General features: G+C 43.7%; 1 protein-coding gene across 9 annotated transcripts in view; it reads right to left on the bottom strand.

Moving 5' to 3' along the window:
• Positions 1-16,925, bottom strand: part of FAM78A (family with sequence similarity 78 member A) — a 984,894-nt gene that overhangs the window by 807,653 nt on the left and 160,316 nt on the right. For 5 of the 9 annotated variants that reach the window (XR_013595138.1, XR_013595141.1, XR_013595142.1 and 2 more), the window contains exon 2: positions 12,026-12,138. The exons of the other annotated variants lie outside the window; for them this stretch is intronic. The gene's annotated coding sequence lies outside the window, so the exon portion shown is untranslated. The remainder of the gene's footprint in view (positions 1-12,025; positions 12,139-16,925) is intronic. 9 annotated transcript variants of the gene reach the window in all.

Below are 16,925 nucleotides of genomic sequence, written 5' to 3'. Positions count from 1 at the left end.
TTTCAGGAGTTATATAGTTAGGATTAGTTTTTAAAAAACCTTTGAAATTCACTCAAAAAACTATAAGTTTTAGTGGTGTTATAGTTAGCTGTACATTTTACTCATACAAAACCAATGAAATTGCTCCTATATAGTTAGTTGTACTAACTATATTTCGCGCACCCGCAATCCACTGCTGATGATGTCACATATTAGATCATTCATGACATGGTCAGTGACATCACTGATGACATCTCAAATGACATCACTGATGACATCAATCACCCATCCTGCAAAACCTGACCACTAAATTATTTAAAGAAGAACATCTCATACATTGTACATGAATAAATCATACATTTTGCACATCAATGTAGAGAATATTGGTCGGGTCCGGGTTATATATATAAAGCGTCAACGTTTCGACTCGTCTTAAGGCCATACGGAGTATTATGCCTGGGCCGTGCGAGTCTTCATCAGGACAATGGGGGCAACCAAGGGATTATCGATGTCCCCTGACTGGTGTAAGAGTTTCAAGAATCCATCGCAACAAGCTGGTGACTCTATAGCCTTTTAGAGTCCAAGTTGGCTCTGAAAATCAAAGGAGGGTAGTAATAACAACTCAAAAAAACGGAGCACGCCGGGGTTTAAGAGAAACGGTTTATTATCGCAAATGCATTTCGGTTCAGTTACCTTCTTCAGTGCTAAAACCGTTTTAAAATATCGCTCAGCTTTCAATCCTTACTAATAAGCACTCCATATATATATATATATATATATATATATATATATATATATATACACACACACATATATATGTATTTATATATATATATGGAAAGAAAAGGTTGCCCCTAGGTGAGCCGCACTCAGGAAGGTAAGTGACGATCAGAGGCAGTAGGAATGTGCCCATACGTCTCCCTACGTGTTTCGAGCAGGCGCTCTTCTTCCAGGGGATTCTGCAAATAACCACCAGCATTCAAGGATTCCAGTACCTCCCCTTTTTATTGAAGTTTTCAAGCACGCTCAGGTGTGCACAGCAAAAGCATTCTGGGACTGGAAGTCCTCTTCATTTAAAAGTCTACTTCAGTGGGCTGCCGGCAGCATTGCAGAGATAACATCACGATCTGGGTCACACCCCAACACTGTCCCCGGTGTTAAGAATCACCTTCACTCCCTGTCTCATGCTGATGCAATAAACAGCTACGGACAAACCTTCTCAGCGGCGGTGCGGCTCGCGACCGAGCAGGCCGCTATTTATGGAAAGAAAAGGTTGCCCCTAGGTGAGCCGCACTCAGGAAGATAAGTGACGATCAGAGGCAGTAGGAATGTGCCCATGCGTCTCCCGACGCGTTTCGAGCAGGCGCTCTTCTTCCAGGGGATTCTGCAAATAACCACCAGCATTCAAGGATTCCAGTACCTCTCCTTTTTAGGTCGAGCTGGTAAACTGCATCCGAAGGATGCAGGTGTCCAGCTGGAGACCTAATGTTGCCTGTCTCGAGGGAAGGAGGACAAGAGGGTGAAACGAGCTTTTCCCCTGGATTTGTGTGCGCAAACGCGCACGTTCCGTCCTGCGCCGCGCCCTTCCCTCCCATACTCCCAGCCAGTCAGCCTAACGCGCATGCATGCACACAGACACACACACGCACGCACACGCACTTACACTTACACAGACACGCAGGCACCCAGACAGGCAACCCCCTCCCCCCCACAGTCACACACACACGCATACACACAGACTCCAAGACACATACACACACACACGCACGCACGCTCACACACAGCCCGCCGCCGCACGCGCGCGCACACACACACATGCCCCCCGCCCTCGCAGCCCAGCAACAAGGCGAAGCCCCACTCACCGGCTTCCTTGGTGCAGCGGCTCTCACCGGCAGCAGGACTCTTCCTCCCTTCTTCGGCACCGGGGCGCAGGGTAGGCTCCTGCCTGCTCCGGTGCTCCAAACAATCGCGGCTCTTCCGTGGGAGGCGGGGTAGGCTCCCGCCCTCCTACTTCCTGTTTCCGGATGTCCCGCCCGGCCTGCCTGACTTCCTGGTCGCAGGCCGGCGGCGCGACTGCAGCACGCGCTTAAGTTATGTCAACAATCACAGATCCTGCTGTCATGCTTGGTCCCGAGGTTAGTATCAGCCTCATATTTAAGGGCGTGTGGAGAAAATGTTGTGAATTATTAATAGAGGTTAAGAAATTTACATATTGGTGCCCGCAGGTTGGTAGTTTAACCTATTGAAGCCTCTCCGGAGGCGCCCCAAAATGTGAGAGTTGGAAGAATCAATTGTTCGTATGCATGGACAGCCGAGACTCAGTTTGAGGATGTTTCTAGATGACTGTGGATTGTATCTTATTAATGCGCTACGATATGCTTGTTTTAGAAGTCCACATGTTCGGCTTTTGAAGTACCTACTTTTTGCTGTCATGTTTGAGCTTGAGTTCTCATCCTGCTACAGAAACGAGAGCTTAGACACTTAAGCAGTGTAAACAGAATGTGGCTATGTTGTATATTATGTATAAACAAATGCAGTTGTAATAACCACTTGGAGGGAATCTCCAAGCTCTGACAACTGTGAGTGATGCTGCAACCCCAAGTTATGTCATTACTTTTATGTAAAATGCTGGGGCACCCCAGAAGGGGTCCCAGTGAAGAGCTAGATTGTCAAAGCTTTAAAAAAGGACAAGACCTCCCAAATTCTTCTCAGCAAAAAGACTGAGGGTTGGCCCAGGCACAGTGAAAGAGCACCCCCGTTCCCACCCTCAGATTAAATCTAAATGTAAGGTTTTTGTGGGAATAGGACATGGTGTGAGAGACCGAATATCTGGTACTAGCCCAGTCTTGTTGCTGGGTGTCCTCAGCTGGTTAGAGCTCCCCACACTGAGACCCCCCTCACACATTTGTGGATGGAGTCACAGAGAGCCTGGGCAGTATCCATCTTGGCAGCAGGTGTGTTCAGGATCTCACACTGATCTCGTATTATTGCGCTCTCTGATACACTGAACATAATTTCACAAAAGTTCTTTAGAAAAGTTTAAGCTATTGCCATTATAAATTACAATAACTTTTATTTAAGTATTAGTTATTTAAAAAAATTAAACGCCATTGTTATTTGTAATATCAATACATCTAAGTCATGTAAATACAAAACATATTGCATTACAAATGCTATAGGTATCACATTTGCGAAAGTTATAACTATTGGCATTGTAAATGACAAAGCTATTAATTTAGGTATTTAAAAAAAACATAAATAAAAACTTTGCCATTTACAATACCAATAGCTCAAACTTTCCTAATGCGAGACCTATTGCATTGCAAATGCTTGTTATTGAAGTTTTCAAGCACGCTCAGGTGAGCACAGCAAAAGCATTCTGGGACTGGAAGTCCTCTTCATTTAAAAGTCTACTTCAGTGGGCTGCCGGCAGCATTGCAGAGATTACATCACGATCTGGGTCACACCCCAACATTGCCCCCGGTGTTAAGAATCACCTTCACTCCCTGTCTCATGCTGATGCAATAAACAGCTACGGGCAAACCTTCTCAGCGGCGGTGAGGCTTGCGACTGAGCAGGCCGCTATTTATGGAAAGAAAAGTTTGCCCCTAGGTGAGCTGCACTCAGGAAGATAAGTGACGATCAGAGGCAGTAGGAATGTGCCCATGCGTCTCCCGACGCGTTTCGAGCAGGCGCTCTTCTTCCAGGGGATTCTGCAAATAACCACCAGCATTCAAGGATTCCAGTACCTCCCCTTTTTATTGAAGTTTTCAAGCACGCTCAGGTGAGCACAGCAAAAGCATTCTGGGACTGGAAGTCCTCTTCATTTAAAAGTCTACTCCAGTGGGCTGCCGGCAGCATTGCAGAGATTACATCACGATCTGGGCCACACCCCAACACTGCCCCGGTGTTAAGAATCACCTTCACTCCCTGTCTCATGCTGATGCAATAAACAGCTACGGACAAGCCTTCTCAGCGGCGGTGCGGCTCGCGACCGAGCAGGCCGCTATTTATGGAAGAAAAGGTTGCCCCTAGGTGAGCTGCACTCAGGAAGGTAAGTGACGATCAGTGTGTGCTGTAATAGCCGCTAAATTAACCTTTATAGAAGAAAACTGAAGACCTGATTTGGCCAAATACAGTAGGTATGGTAGGATCACCTGTTCCTGCCCTAGAATGGGATCATAGTTATTATTGATGCACCATAGGTAAAACTGCTTCCACTTTAAAGTGAATGACTTTCTGGTGGATGGTCTTCTTGCCTCCTTTAGGATCTTCATACTGTCTGCGGACAAAGCTAGATGCCCATACTGGAGGACCTCAGGAGCCATACCGTCAATCTCAGAGTTGAGAGGTTGTGGTGGAACATGTTCCCCAAGCTTGGATAGCAAGTCTGGACGGCACGGTAACCTCATGTGTGGGGTCTCGGAAAGTTGAAGAAGATCGGGATACCACCACTGGCGAGGCCACTCTGGTGCAATCAGTATCGTACTGGTCTTGGCTCTGTAGAATTTGCTGATCACCAGAGGAATGAGTGGGATTGGTGGAAAAGCGTAATGTTTGCGACCATTTGATCAAAAGTGCATCCCTCTGGAGCAAGGTGGGTGAACCTGGATGCGAAGACGAGGTATTTGGCATTTGTTGCGTCTGCAAACAGGTCGATGTCTGGAAAACCCCATTGTTGTAAGATGTCTGTGCGACTTCGCCGTTTAGCACCTAGTCATGAGCTACGACGAAGTTCCGACTTAAGAGGGTCTGCATGGACATTGAGAGTACCTGTGAGATGAATTGCAGACATGGATAGTTTCCTTGTGAGTAACCACTTCCATATGGTTTGAGCCTCCTGTGAGAGGGGTCTCGGCCTCGTTCCTCCCTGTTTGCTCGGGTAATACTTGGTTGTGGTGTTGTCCGTCTGAATCAACAGGGAGCTTGTGCTGATGGACGGGAGCAATGACTTGAGTGCAAGATGTACGTCTCTCAGCTCTAGTATATTGATGTGATACCCTTGCTCGGTTCTCTGACCACAGACCCGATGCTTGAAGAGGACCGATGCAAGCCCCCCCCCAATCCTGGAGGAAAGCGTCCGTGACAATTGTCTGGCTGGGATGGTCATGATGGAAGAAATTCCTTTCAGCAGATGCAATCGCTTCATCCACCAATTGAGGGAATTCTTGACTGACTGAGAGAAGACCACAGTGTCTTCCAAATGACCCAAGGCTTGCGACCACTGATCCTCCAACGCTTTCTTTAGAGGACAAATTCGTTGTCTGGCATTCGGAACGACGAAGATGCAGGATGCCATAGAGCCCAGAAGTGAGAACACTTGTCTGACCATGGGAAGGCGAGAACTGAGGAGAATATAGCACTTGTTGTGTATTGAGGATAACCTCTTCGATGAAGAACACACGTTTCCGCTTACGTTATCCATAGAAGACCCTACATGGAAGACCCCAGGTAATGAGTCTTTTTCAGTCGGATTGAAAATCGACTTTTTGTAGTTGATTTGTAGCCTGAGACGGTATAGCACTTGTATGTAGCATTGAAGGTGATTCTGCAGCAAAATGGGTGACGAGCTTTTCAGCTACCAGTCGTCCAGATACTGATAAACGAAGATCTTCCGATTATGTAGAGAAGCCGCTTTTACTGCATTTTGAGAACATGCGGGGGCTGATTTGAGCGCAAAGGGGAGGACTTTGAACTGGAAGTGTTGAGACGCAGGAATTTCTGATGTTTTCTGGAAATTGGCACGTGAACATATGTATCCTGAAGGTCTGTGGAAACCATCAAGGCCACTTGATGGAGTTGATGAAAAATCCGGTGCAGCGCAAACACCCGAAATTTCTCTTTGCGGATACACTTGTTCAAACGTCTCAAATCAAGTATGGGTCTGTGTTCTTGGGTCAGACCCTTTTTCAGAATCAAGAAGTAACAGGAATAAATTCCTTGCCGTTGTTGCGGAAAAGGAACTTTCTTTATAGCGTCTTTTTTTTAGCAGAGTATTCACCTCCGCCTGAAGTAAGTGATGATGGTGCTACTGATGGAGGTGGGAAAATGAATCTGAGCAAACAACCATTTTGCACAATATTGAGAACCCACTTGTCTTTTGCGATCTTTCTCCACTTGTCCAGATGAAACATGATACTTCCCTCCCACCAGAGTGGGCAACGAGGATGGGGAAAGTCAGTGTTCATTGTTTTGCAGGTTGCTTTGCTGAGGAATGTGCTGGTCTAGGAGCTCCCCTTCATGGTCATGGTTGACGTGGGTGGTAATGTGACCTGGACTGCTGTTGCTGTGTCGACCAATGAGGGGTTTGAACCCTCTGCTGAAAATGCAAACAATCGTATGGTCGATATCTGCGTCAGAAATCCTTACGCTTTTCAAGGACGACGGTCTTCAACGTGTCCAATTCCGATTTCATCTTGGAGATCTAATCATCGGCATGAGTACCGAATAAGGAAGTACCGCTGAAGGGAAGAATCATGATCTTGCGTTGTGCTTCTGGTTTGAGACCAGAGAGCCGCAACCAGGCTGAACGCCTAGCACAAATGCAGTGGGAGTAACCATGTGCTACCAAAACCGAGGTATCTGCAGCCGCGCTGATTATCAGTTTTGCAGCAAGGCCACCATCCTGCAAGATCTCATGGAAATCTGGTTGGTCCTCCTTGGGCAGCTTATCTGTGAACCTAGCCAAAGAGTCCCATAGAGCAGGCGCGGCCAGTAGTAAGAGTACCGGCCGGGCGGTGAAGTGGGGAGGGACAGGGTCTGGGGTAGTAATGTATGGATTACGGACTTTAACAGGTAAGTAAACATAAAAATAAATACAACGAATTTCGTTGCTTGCACTGCATCAGAAAATGCGATGCAGTGCGTGCGATGAAATTCGTTTTATTTATTTATATGTTTACTTACCTGTTATAAACTCCGTAATCCATACATTACTACCCCCCACCTTGTCCCTCCCCACGTCATCGCCCGGCCGGTACTCCCACTACCGGCCGCGGCTGCCATAGAGTCCTGTCGTACCTCGCCAGGAGTGCAGAGGCACTAGCCACCTTCATAAAGGATGCAGATGTATTGCACATCTTCTTTCCCAGGGAGTCCATGAGCTTACTCTCCTTTTCAGGAGGGACTGAAGAGGATGCTGCTCCAGAATATGCCTTCCTGGCTGCTGCCACTATAACAGAATCCGGTGGAGGATCTGCTCTTAGGAACAGGGGATCCTGGGCTGGCGGCTTGGATTTCTTTGTGATACGTGGGGGAGCCACCTCACCGCAGCTGGTGTTAAAAAAGTCTGCAGTGCTGGCTCAAGCAGTCCAGGAACCAGAGGGAGCAGAGGCCTTGCTGCAGACCTGTGATGCAGTGTGTCAAATATTACCGATGCAGAGGTTGTCAGCACAGGCATATCAATGTCCATCTTACTAGCAAGTGGGCAGAGGACTTCAATAAAGGTGATCATGTCATCCACTGGAGACACCCTAACCAGAGGAGTAGCAGACTGGGTCGGTGAGTAATCTCTCACAGATGATCCTGAAGATGAAGACCACAACGGTGATCTTCGTCTGCTTCTTCGAGATCTGGAGGAATGATAAGACCTTGACCGCCTAAGGGGTGTTCTAGATCGGGATCTTCTAGCAGGAGGAGACCTCATTCTCCTTGGAGATCTTCCCATAGATGTTGCAGGTGGCGGGCCAGTAGAGACACTGGAAGGAGAGTACGTTTGCGAGAAGTCTGAACCTGGACTTCTAGGTGGAATTCTCCAATGCCGAACACTCTTCAATTGCTTTGGAGTCAGATTAACAGGAGGTGTCTGCTTTTCAGGATTTGGAGATCCCTCCGGCGTGATTTACACAAAGCTGATGCCTAGGGAAGAAGATGCTTCTCTAGATGTCGACTGTCTGGACCTCCACGTTGTGGTGCCTGTCACCGCCGTAGGATTCTTCGACGGCGATGAAGGTCTATGCCGCTTCTTCTCCAGTGAACGTCGCAAAGAGATTGTAGAAAGGTATCTCGACGTCGGATGCCAAATTGGTTCTGGTGACACTGACTGTGACACTCTAGATGTTGACAGCCTATGTGCCTTTGGCGGGGTCCTCGACGCAGACTGCCTATGAGATTGCAGCGGGGTCCTCGAAGTTAACATTCTCGACGCCGGCTCTACCTGCTCTGATGGTGGTGAAGTTCTGGATACCGACTGATGAATCAGCGTCGGTGAATGGTGATGTGGGCGTTTCAATGCCAACTCAAGTCCACTCTTTGACGTCGATTTGCGCTTCTTAGGTCTCACATACTCCGAGCCTGAAGCGATGGGTCCCGACGCCGACTTGCCTTTCAATGATGGTGGCTCAGACCGTCTTGACGGCAATCTGTCCCTCAACGTCATCGCATGGTGTGTATGTTTTTCCAACGTCAACCGTGACGCCAAAGGGTATTTGCTTCTTTTTGGATGCTGGTGAAGCAGAACAATGCTGTTTCTTCCCTAATCTCTAATCTCCCCTGTGCTCTTTATCATGAGACCATTAAGAGCATGGCTGCTCCCAAGGCCACTTTTTGATCCATTTCCTCTCTACAGCAAGGCATGCAGCTTGATCCTTTCTCAGATAGAGTGTGGGTCAGATTTTGCCATCTTCTTCCCACAAGAGGGCCATTTATTTAACAATGCTGGCATTTCTGACAGGAACAGTTCTCAAAATTGTCAGAGAAAAGAAAGTAAAGTTAGCCAGCAGCCAAAAAACGTCGAGCGAAAGTAGAAAAACTACCAGGAAACCAATTTCTGACTAGAAAAAATAAAAAACTGAGAAGCTCAATGCTCCAGGAACCTCACTGAAGGAGCCATACAAAAGAACTGACCTAACTGTCACCTGTAGCGCATGATGGGAGCAGGGAGCTCTTGAAGGTTTTAAAGGAACATTGCCAGTTGTATTACTGTTGTGGATTTGTACTATTAATTGCCATTGTCCTTCAAAACAATAAGGAATGCATGTTTTATGTATTAAAATACTTTGTGAACAGGTGTTTTAGTTTAAATGAAAAATCCAATGCAATTTTGGCATCTTAGCCTGTTGTATGATCTTAGGCTGAATGTTTAGATGTGTGTATGTATATATATTACCTACTGGCGATAGCCAGTAGGTATATATAGTTAGGATTGTTTTCCATAGGGAAATCGCAACATTCTATTGGGAATAACTTTGGCGCCGGTTGAGGAATCTTCCTGAAATTTTCCTTAACTTTGCCTCGCGGCGCTCCGCTCCTTCCCTGAAAGTTTGGGGGGATTCGTCAAGCGGGGGCCGAGATAAAAGGGGGTCCCAAAACGTGTTTTCCCCATGTTAATTTCCATAGGGCGGTTGGACTCACTTTTAGCCCGAACGGCTGAATGGTTTTCCACCAAACTTGGCAAAATTGTAGGGACTGGTAGCCGATGTGCCTTTGCTATGTCTCAAGATATGTGCTCCAGTGGTTTTTACGAAAATTAACTTTGAAAAAATATATATTGGGCTACATTGGGCTATATATATGTTAGAGCCCAAATGTAGCCCAAAGACGGCCACCAGAGACAAAAAAAAACAAATGTAGCCCAAATATCAGCCAGATGTAGCCCAACTATAGCCCAATGACAGAATGTCCCAGAGTGTTCTAAAGAACAACTAGAGCGCTAACAGTCTTACTTATGACAAAAGTATGGCACACCTGAAGTCATCTTGATTGGAATAAAGTGTTAACACTTAAAACATTTAATTTGCAAAGGAACAAAAGGAGGGGGTTCATTTTGCCATAGAAATTATGATTAGTGCTGAAGAAAGAAAAATTAGGGCACATTTTGAGTGACTTCTCAAATCCTCTTATATTTCATTAAAAAAATTCTGATATGCAGTCTCCCAAGATGGCCACCAGAGACAAAAGAGCCCAAATGTAGCCCAAATATCAGCCAGATGTAGCCCAACTATAGCCCAATGACAGAATGTCCCCGAGTGTTCTAAAGAACAACTAGAACGCTATCAGTCTTACTTATGACACAAGTATGGCACACCTGAAGTCATCTTGATTGGAATAAAGTGGTAACACTTAATACATTTAATTTGAAAAGGAACAAAATGAGGGGTTTCATTTTGCCATAGAAATTTTATATATATATATATATATATATATTCACTGAAAAAACCATAGGTTACACACCAGTTATAGTTAGGAATTAGCATTTAAAAAACCTTTGAAATTCACTGAAAAAACCATAGGTTTCACACCAGTTATAGTTAGCTGGAAATTTTACTCGCATAAAACCATTGAAATTCCCACGTTATAGTTAGTTGGACTCACTATAACTTGCACGTCTGCAATGCACTGCTGATGACGTCACATATTACATCACTCATGCATATATTTAAATATTTAAACATTACTCGCTAATATATGTATTCACTAAGATACACTTAATAAGCCAGTTAACCAATCATTTTTTTTTTAAAACACTGAAAAAACCATAGGTTTCAGGCCTTATATAGTTAGGAATTAGCATTTAAAAAACCTTTGAAATTCACTGAAAAAACCATAGGTTTCAGGCCTTATATAGTTAGGAATCAGCATTTAAAAAACTTTTGAAATTCACTGAAAAAACCATAGGTTTCAGGCCTTATATAGTTAGGAATTAGCATTTAAAAAAACCTTTGAAATTCACTGAAAAAACCATAGGTTTCAGGAGTTATATAGTTAGGAATTAGTTTTTAAAAAACCATTCAGCCGTTCGGGCTAAAAGTGAGTCCAACTGCCCTATGGAAATTAACATGGGGAAAACATGTACGTTATCTCGGCCCCCGCTTGACGAATCCCCCCCAAACTTTCAGGGAAGGAGCGGAACGCCGCGAGGCAAAGTTAAGGAAAATTTCAGGAAGATTCCTCAACCGGCGCCAAAGTTATTCCCAATAGAATGTTGAGATTTCCTTATGGAAAACAATCCTAACTATATATACCTACTGGCTATCGCCAGTAGGTAATATATATATATATATATATATATATATATATATATATATATACATGTTCAAAAGTGTCCAAGATAAACGTATCTTTGCGCTCTCAGGCAAAAAGACAAAGGAGATCCAAATATCGGTCAAATAGTTTAATTACACAACGCGTTTCAGCAAGAAGCCTTGTTCACGTGTAAAAGTCACAAGGTGAACACCAAATTTAAATAAAGTTTTTTCACTCGTGCTACAAATCAACACAAAGGTAGGACTTAGGCAAACAAAATAGTGGCAGACATATTGGAACGGTCAAAGGAAATTTCTGACACTGTGCCTCAGGTACAAGATTACCTCTCTTGTACATATGTGGTTGTCACAGTTTCTTCACTGAGAATATATACATTTCAATTTGAGAAAAAACACACAAAATACTGTGAAATACAGACGCATTACATGTGATGCTGATTTGGAGGTAATCGGTATATGAAAGCTGTCCTGTCAAAGTTAATTCAAGTAAAATACATAAGAGCAATGATCAGTGTCAAATACAAATATATTGCGCATGATTCAGATTTGCATGGATACACTAAGAGTCAGCATATGATAACCGAAGTACATAAATAACCTGGGTACAATAGCAGTCAGCATATAATATGTACAGTGAAGAAAACATGGTGGTAGCGCATTTCTAATAGGGGGGGGGGTTTAAGCAGCATTTATTGTGGGCGGAGCGTAAAGAGCCATCCGAAGACAGGCAAATATCTAACATGCCAACCGATAGAAATGGGTTGCAATATATGCACAGGTCAGTTATAAGAACCCCAGTAAGTGCTGGGTAAAGTACAACAAAGAAAATATCTGTTCTCAAAGTGGCCAATGTCAATGAGACATGCTTAGACTGATCCCTACTGAGTATGGCATAACGATGTGTCCGGTGGCAACCCCAACAGGTTAACAAGAGAAAAAGAGAAAATTCTTATCGTTCTGCCCTGCTGTTGCCCGAACTTGATTGCCAATAGAGAAAATCGCATCTACCCCGTGAATGAAGGTTTCACAATAGTCAATATGTCAGGAATATGGAAAAGTCGAACCTCAGAAGCTGGTGTCTCAGATTGTGATATAAACTCGAGCAGTGATTCCTGGAGTGCAAAGGTTGGGTACGCCCGTGTAGGTGAAGTCCAGTGGTGGGCCCCCTCCTTTCCTCCTAAGGAATAAAGACACAAAAATTATACTGTGAATAAAAATAATGACTAAAAACATCATAGAGAAATATGAACATTGAAAAAGCATCATAGCAAATAATCAACAGGTTCACAAATGTCTGAAGAGGGTGCGAGCGGTCAAATATGGATGTCAACTAAATCTCATACTGAAACATGGGTGATCATTATTCCCTCAGATGGATGGCCAATTCTTCATCCATGTTGAGACCTCCTGGGAATCTGGTTTGGAACTCAATTATCAATTTGGACTCTCGTTTTCTCAGATTGAGTACCCTATCTCCCCCTCTGGGATGTCTGGGGACTTGTTCCAATATAAAGAAGTTTAAGTCAGCAATATTGGAGTAATGTTTCTGTTCGAAATGGCGAGCAACAGGGTATTTAGGGTCCTTGTTGGTAATCGCCCTGAGATGCTCAAGAATTCTTTTTTTGGCAGCACAGCTGGTGCTACCAATGTACCACAGTTTACACGAGCATTCGATGACATATACAACAAACGTAGTGCTACAGGTAAAGAAAGAGGTCAGATTTTTGGTGATATCATTGTATTCTACAGATCCTCTGTATTTACTGTGCTTACAGGCTTTGCAGTGACCACAGGGGTAAAACCCCACAAGACCATGTTCAGAATTACTTTTGGGGTATTGAGTGATATCATTTTTGACCACTAAGTCACGTATATTTCTGCTTCTTTTGTAGGTGATGGTAGGCCGATCAGAGATATTTTTACCTAGAATCAAATCTGTCTTCAGTATCTCCCAGTTTTTGGTTAGAAGTTTTTTGACTTGTTTTGACTCAGAACTATACGTCAAAATGAGTCTGGTAGACTCATCATTTTCAGTTTTGTCAGATGGCCGGTTATTTTTAAGGGTTTCTGATCTTCCTATCTCGTCAGCTCTATTTATAGCCTTTTTGAGAACCCAACTGGGGTAGCCTCTGCTTTTGAATCTAGTTATGATAGTAGATTGCTCTCTTAGGTAAGCATCATTGGTGTTGCAATTTCTTTTAGCCCTTAACAACTCCCCATAGGGGATACTCCATTTTAGAGCTTCAGGGTGGCTACTTTGTGCATGTAGCACACTGTTTCCTGCTGTAGCTTTTCGAAACAAAGAAGTACATATTTTTTGATCACTGATCTCAAGTCTGACATCTAAAAATTCAGTTTGGCTTTCGCTGATGTTGCCAGATAAGCATATATTGTAGCTGTTACAGTTCAGTTTAGTGATGAAGTCTTGGGCCTCAGTTTTGGTACCTCTCCAGATAATGAAAAGGTCGTCGATGTAGCGAAGCCACACGACGACCTTCCCAAAATCGTCTGCCAGTGTACTACTGCCATGGATCTCCTGCTCCCAAAATCCCATAAACAAATTAGCTAGGCTAGGAGCGAAGCAAGAACCCATGGCAGTACCACTGATTTGCCTGTAGAGGGCGCCATCAAAAGAAAAAATATTGTTAGTTAGACAAAAATACATCATTTCCATTACCATTTTGGAATGTTCACGATAACATAATGGTCTATTGATCAAATAGTGTTCACAGGCTTGAAGGCCATGTTGGTGGTTGATTATCGTATAGAGTGACTGAACATCCAAAACAATAAACATATACTCAGGTTTCCATACTATATTTTCAATTTGACACAGAAAGTCTTTGGTGTCTCTGATATAGCTGGGTAAAAGGGTGACAAAGTCTCGAAGAAAATGATCCACATACTTTGAGATATTTTCACTAATGCTACCGATGGAGGACACTATAGGACGCCCAGGGGGATCAGTGGCATTTTTGTGAAGTTTAGGTAATAAGTATAAAATTGGAAGTTTAGGGAAGTCTTTCTTCAAATAGCGATATTCTTCCCAAACAAGGAGCCCCTTGTCTTTCCATGTCTCCAATTTCTCCCAAATATTAGTGATGCTCATGTTATAGGTTTCGATATTGACAGGAATATAGAATTTGGTATCACTGAGTTGTCTAAGTGCCTCATTAACATAGCTTTCTCGATCCAGGATAACGATGTTTCCACCTTTATCCGCTGGACGTATCACTATGCTGGTATCATCATGTAGGGCCTTCAGCGCCTTTCTTTGGGTAAACGATAGATTGTTATTCACAAATGGCCTTCTCCGGCTTTTGTTCTTTTTCTTGAGGTCTATCAGCCCCTTAATCATGCAGTCATGAAAAGTATCTATACAATCATGGGGGAGAGAGGGCATAAAGGTGGATTTGACTCTAAAGTCAGTTTTGGCATGTGCGTCTTGGGTCAGGTTCATATCTTCAAGGCATTGTGTGATGGGTAAAGGTCGATCATCACTACAATTATCAATGTTTGCGTGTAGGTCCGACATGACCAGTAAAGTCTCAGCATCCTCAATGATAAAGTTAGAGGAGGCATTATTACTTACACTGTTGGTGGTACTATTTTGACCCAGTCTTTTTAACTTGTGCCATTTTTTTAGTTTTAACTTACGCACAAATTTGAAGACCTCTATTCGTGTGTCAGTAAAGTCAAGGCTAGTAGTAGGGCAGAAAGAGAGACCTAGACAGAGTGTCTTTTTGTCAGTGTCAGAAATAGGTCTTTTCGATAAATTAACCACAGTTTTATTTACCGTTTGTGCATCCATTAGTGGTTCTTGTTGGAGCGTGTCTTTCTGGTTCCCACTGCGCCCTTTGTTTTGTCTGTATTCCCACCGTTGTCTGAGTCGTTTCTTCCGGTTTCTCCTCTTCCTCGGCCTCTGCCCCTTCCACGTCCCCTTCCTCTCGGTGCTGGAGATGAGTAGTCCTTCTGGTTGTGTTTTTCTTTGTGGCGATTTTCCTTCATCACCCGGAATTCGTCTAAAAAATTCTTTCTGCGTACCACTTCTTCGCTGGACACACTTCCCATTGTTGCATCAGATTCCGTATCGCTGATGGATGGATGTTCTTCTAAGATCTCGCTGGTGTTACCTGTACTTCTAGGGACGTCATCTTTTTTGTATAGATAATCATATTTGCGACTGAAAGTGAGTATTCTTCCACAGTCATAGTCAGCATAGTCACGATTCATTTTGCGTTGTTTACGCAGTTTGATCTCATCTTCGTGTTTTATGAGGCGTTCTTTCATGGCGTCTAATGTTTTCTTCATGGTTTCCTCATCCATTAGTGTGGATAGCTCTGAAATTATATCTCCAATTTCTTTAAGGAGACTCTCTCTGTCAATCCAGGCAAATTGGATTAGGATTTCTAACATCCCCTTGGAGCTTGCTGCCGAATGTTCAGACCAAGCCTTTAGCATTAGTGGATTCGGTGCCTCGTATGTGGGAGTGATGAAGATTCTCAAGCCCCGGGGTACCATGGATTGATCCACATAATTTTGGAGGGAAATAGCTTCCCACCACTTTCCAATTTCTGCCCGTTTCAGCTTTTCTATTTTTTTTTATTTAGTTTCAATTGACTGAGTCTTGGGTTCTGATGTCTTACTGCTACCAGCGTTCATGGTACCGCCAGGCTTTCTGGAAAAAAGAGCGATAGCAGCTGCTCGTCTGGTCGTTTCCTCTTCAGACATAGTTATGCTCAAATTTAAACTACTGTTGTTTGATGATCCCCTATTGTCTGAATGCCCCTTCCCTGATTGGGAAGTTACTTCTGCCCCAGAGTAAAGAATAGCAGGTATATCACTGCGTGGTTAAACAGTATCTCTAGTATTCATCCGCAGTCGATGAGTATTTTCCACGATTAGAATGAAAACCCAGCCCAGCGGTAACCATGGCACATTAAGCCGCTGCCCCGGGGAGAAAACGTAGATTGGGTCCTCCGACCCGCCGCCACGTTATCTCCGCACAAGGGACGGACCTATATATATATATATATATTTGAAGATACTGCATATGTGTTTTCGTCAACATGTATATATATGTGTGTGTATATATATATATATATATATATATATATATATATATATATATATATATATATGTGCTGAGAATCTCCCTTCCAAGAATATGCAAAAAAGAAGGAGAGAACTCTGGGTAGGTCTCAGTTTAGGTGGAAGGCAGCTCCTGTTGGAGCACTCTCAACACCAGCGACACTCTAGATCTGCTCACCTCAAATGTCTGTTTTTCTATCTAAGTTTTTAAGCATAGGATTAGACAGTGCTATCCATGCCGAGATAGAAAATGACAAACTCTTTTGCCATTTAAACAGCAAAGTCTTTAAGCATAGGACTTGTACAGTGCTGTCCTTGCCGAGCTGTCAAATAACAAAAGCCATTTATCACTCCAGGCACAATATTACAGCTTTGAATTGGTAAAATACCAACTCAAGCCAACCTGAAATGAATAAAAGCAACCCCTGACACAGTGTTTCGCTCTAATTAGAGCTCTTCAGAGAGGTATAGCTTTGTCCAGACACAAGGGAGCACCCAGTATTAAGTCAAAACAAAACCCTTTCAGGCATAGAGTGACGCATAAATTATGCAAAAAAGAAGGAGAGAACTCTGGGTAGGTCTCAGTTTAGGTGGAAAGCAGCTCCTGTTAGAGCACTCTCAACACCAGCGACACTCTAGATCTGCTCACCTCAAATGTCTGTTTTTCTATCAAAGTTTTTAAGCATAGGATTAGACAGTGCTATCCATGCCGAGATAGAAAATGACAAAGTCTTTTGCCATTTAAACAGCAAAGTCTTTAAGCATAGGACTTGTACAGTGCTGTCCTTGCCGAGCTGTCAAATAACAAAAGCCATTTATCACTCCAGGCACAATATTACAGCTTTGAATTGGTAAAATACCAACTCAAGCCAA

This window comes from Lissotriton helveticus, chromosome 5_1, assembly GCF_964261635.1.
Source record: "Lissotriton helveticus chromosome 5_1, aLisHel1.1, whole genome shotgun sequence".
Lineage (NCBI taxonomy): Eukaryota > Metazoa > Chordata > Amphibia > Caudata > Salamandridae > Lissotriton > Lissotriton helveticus.
Note: the sequence above shows the minus strand (reverse complement) of the source record. Positions and strands in the feature narration are given on the sequence as shown.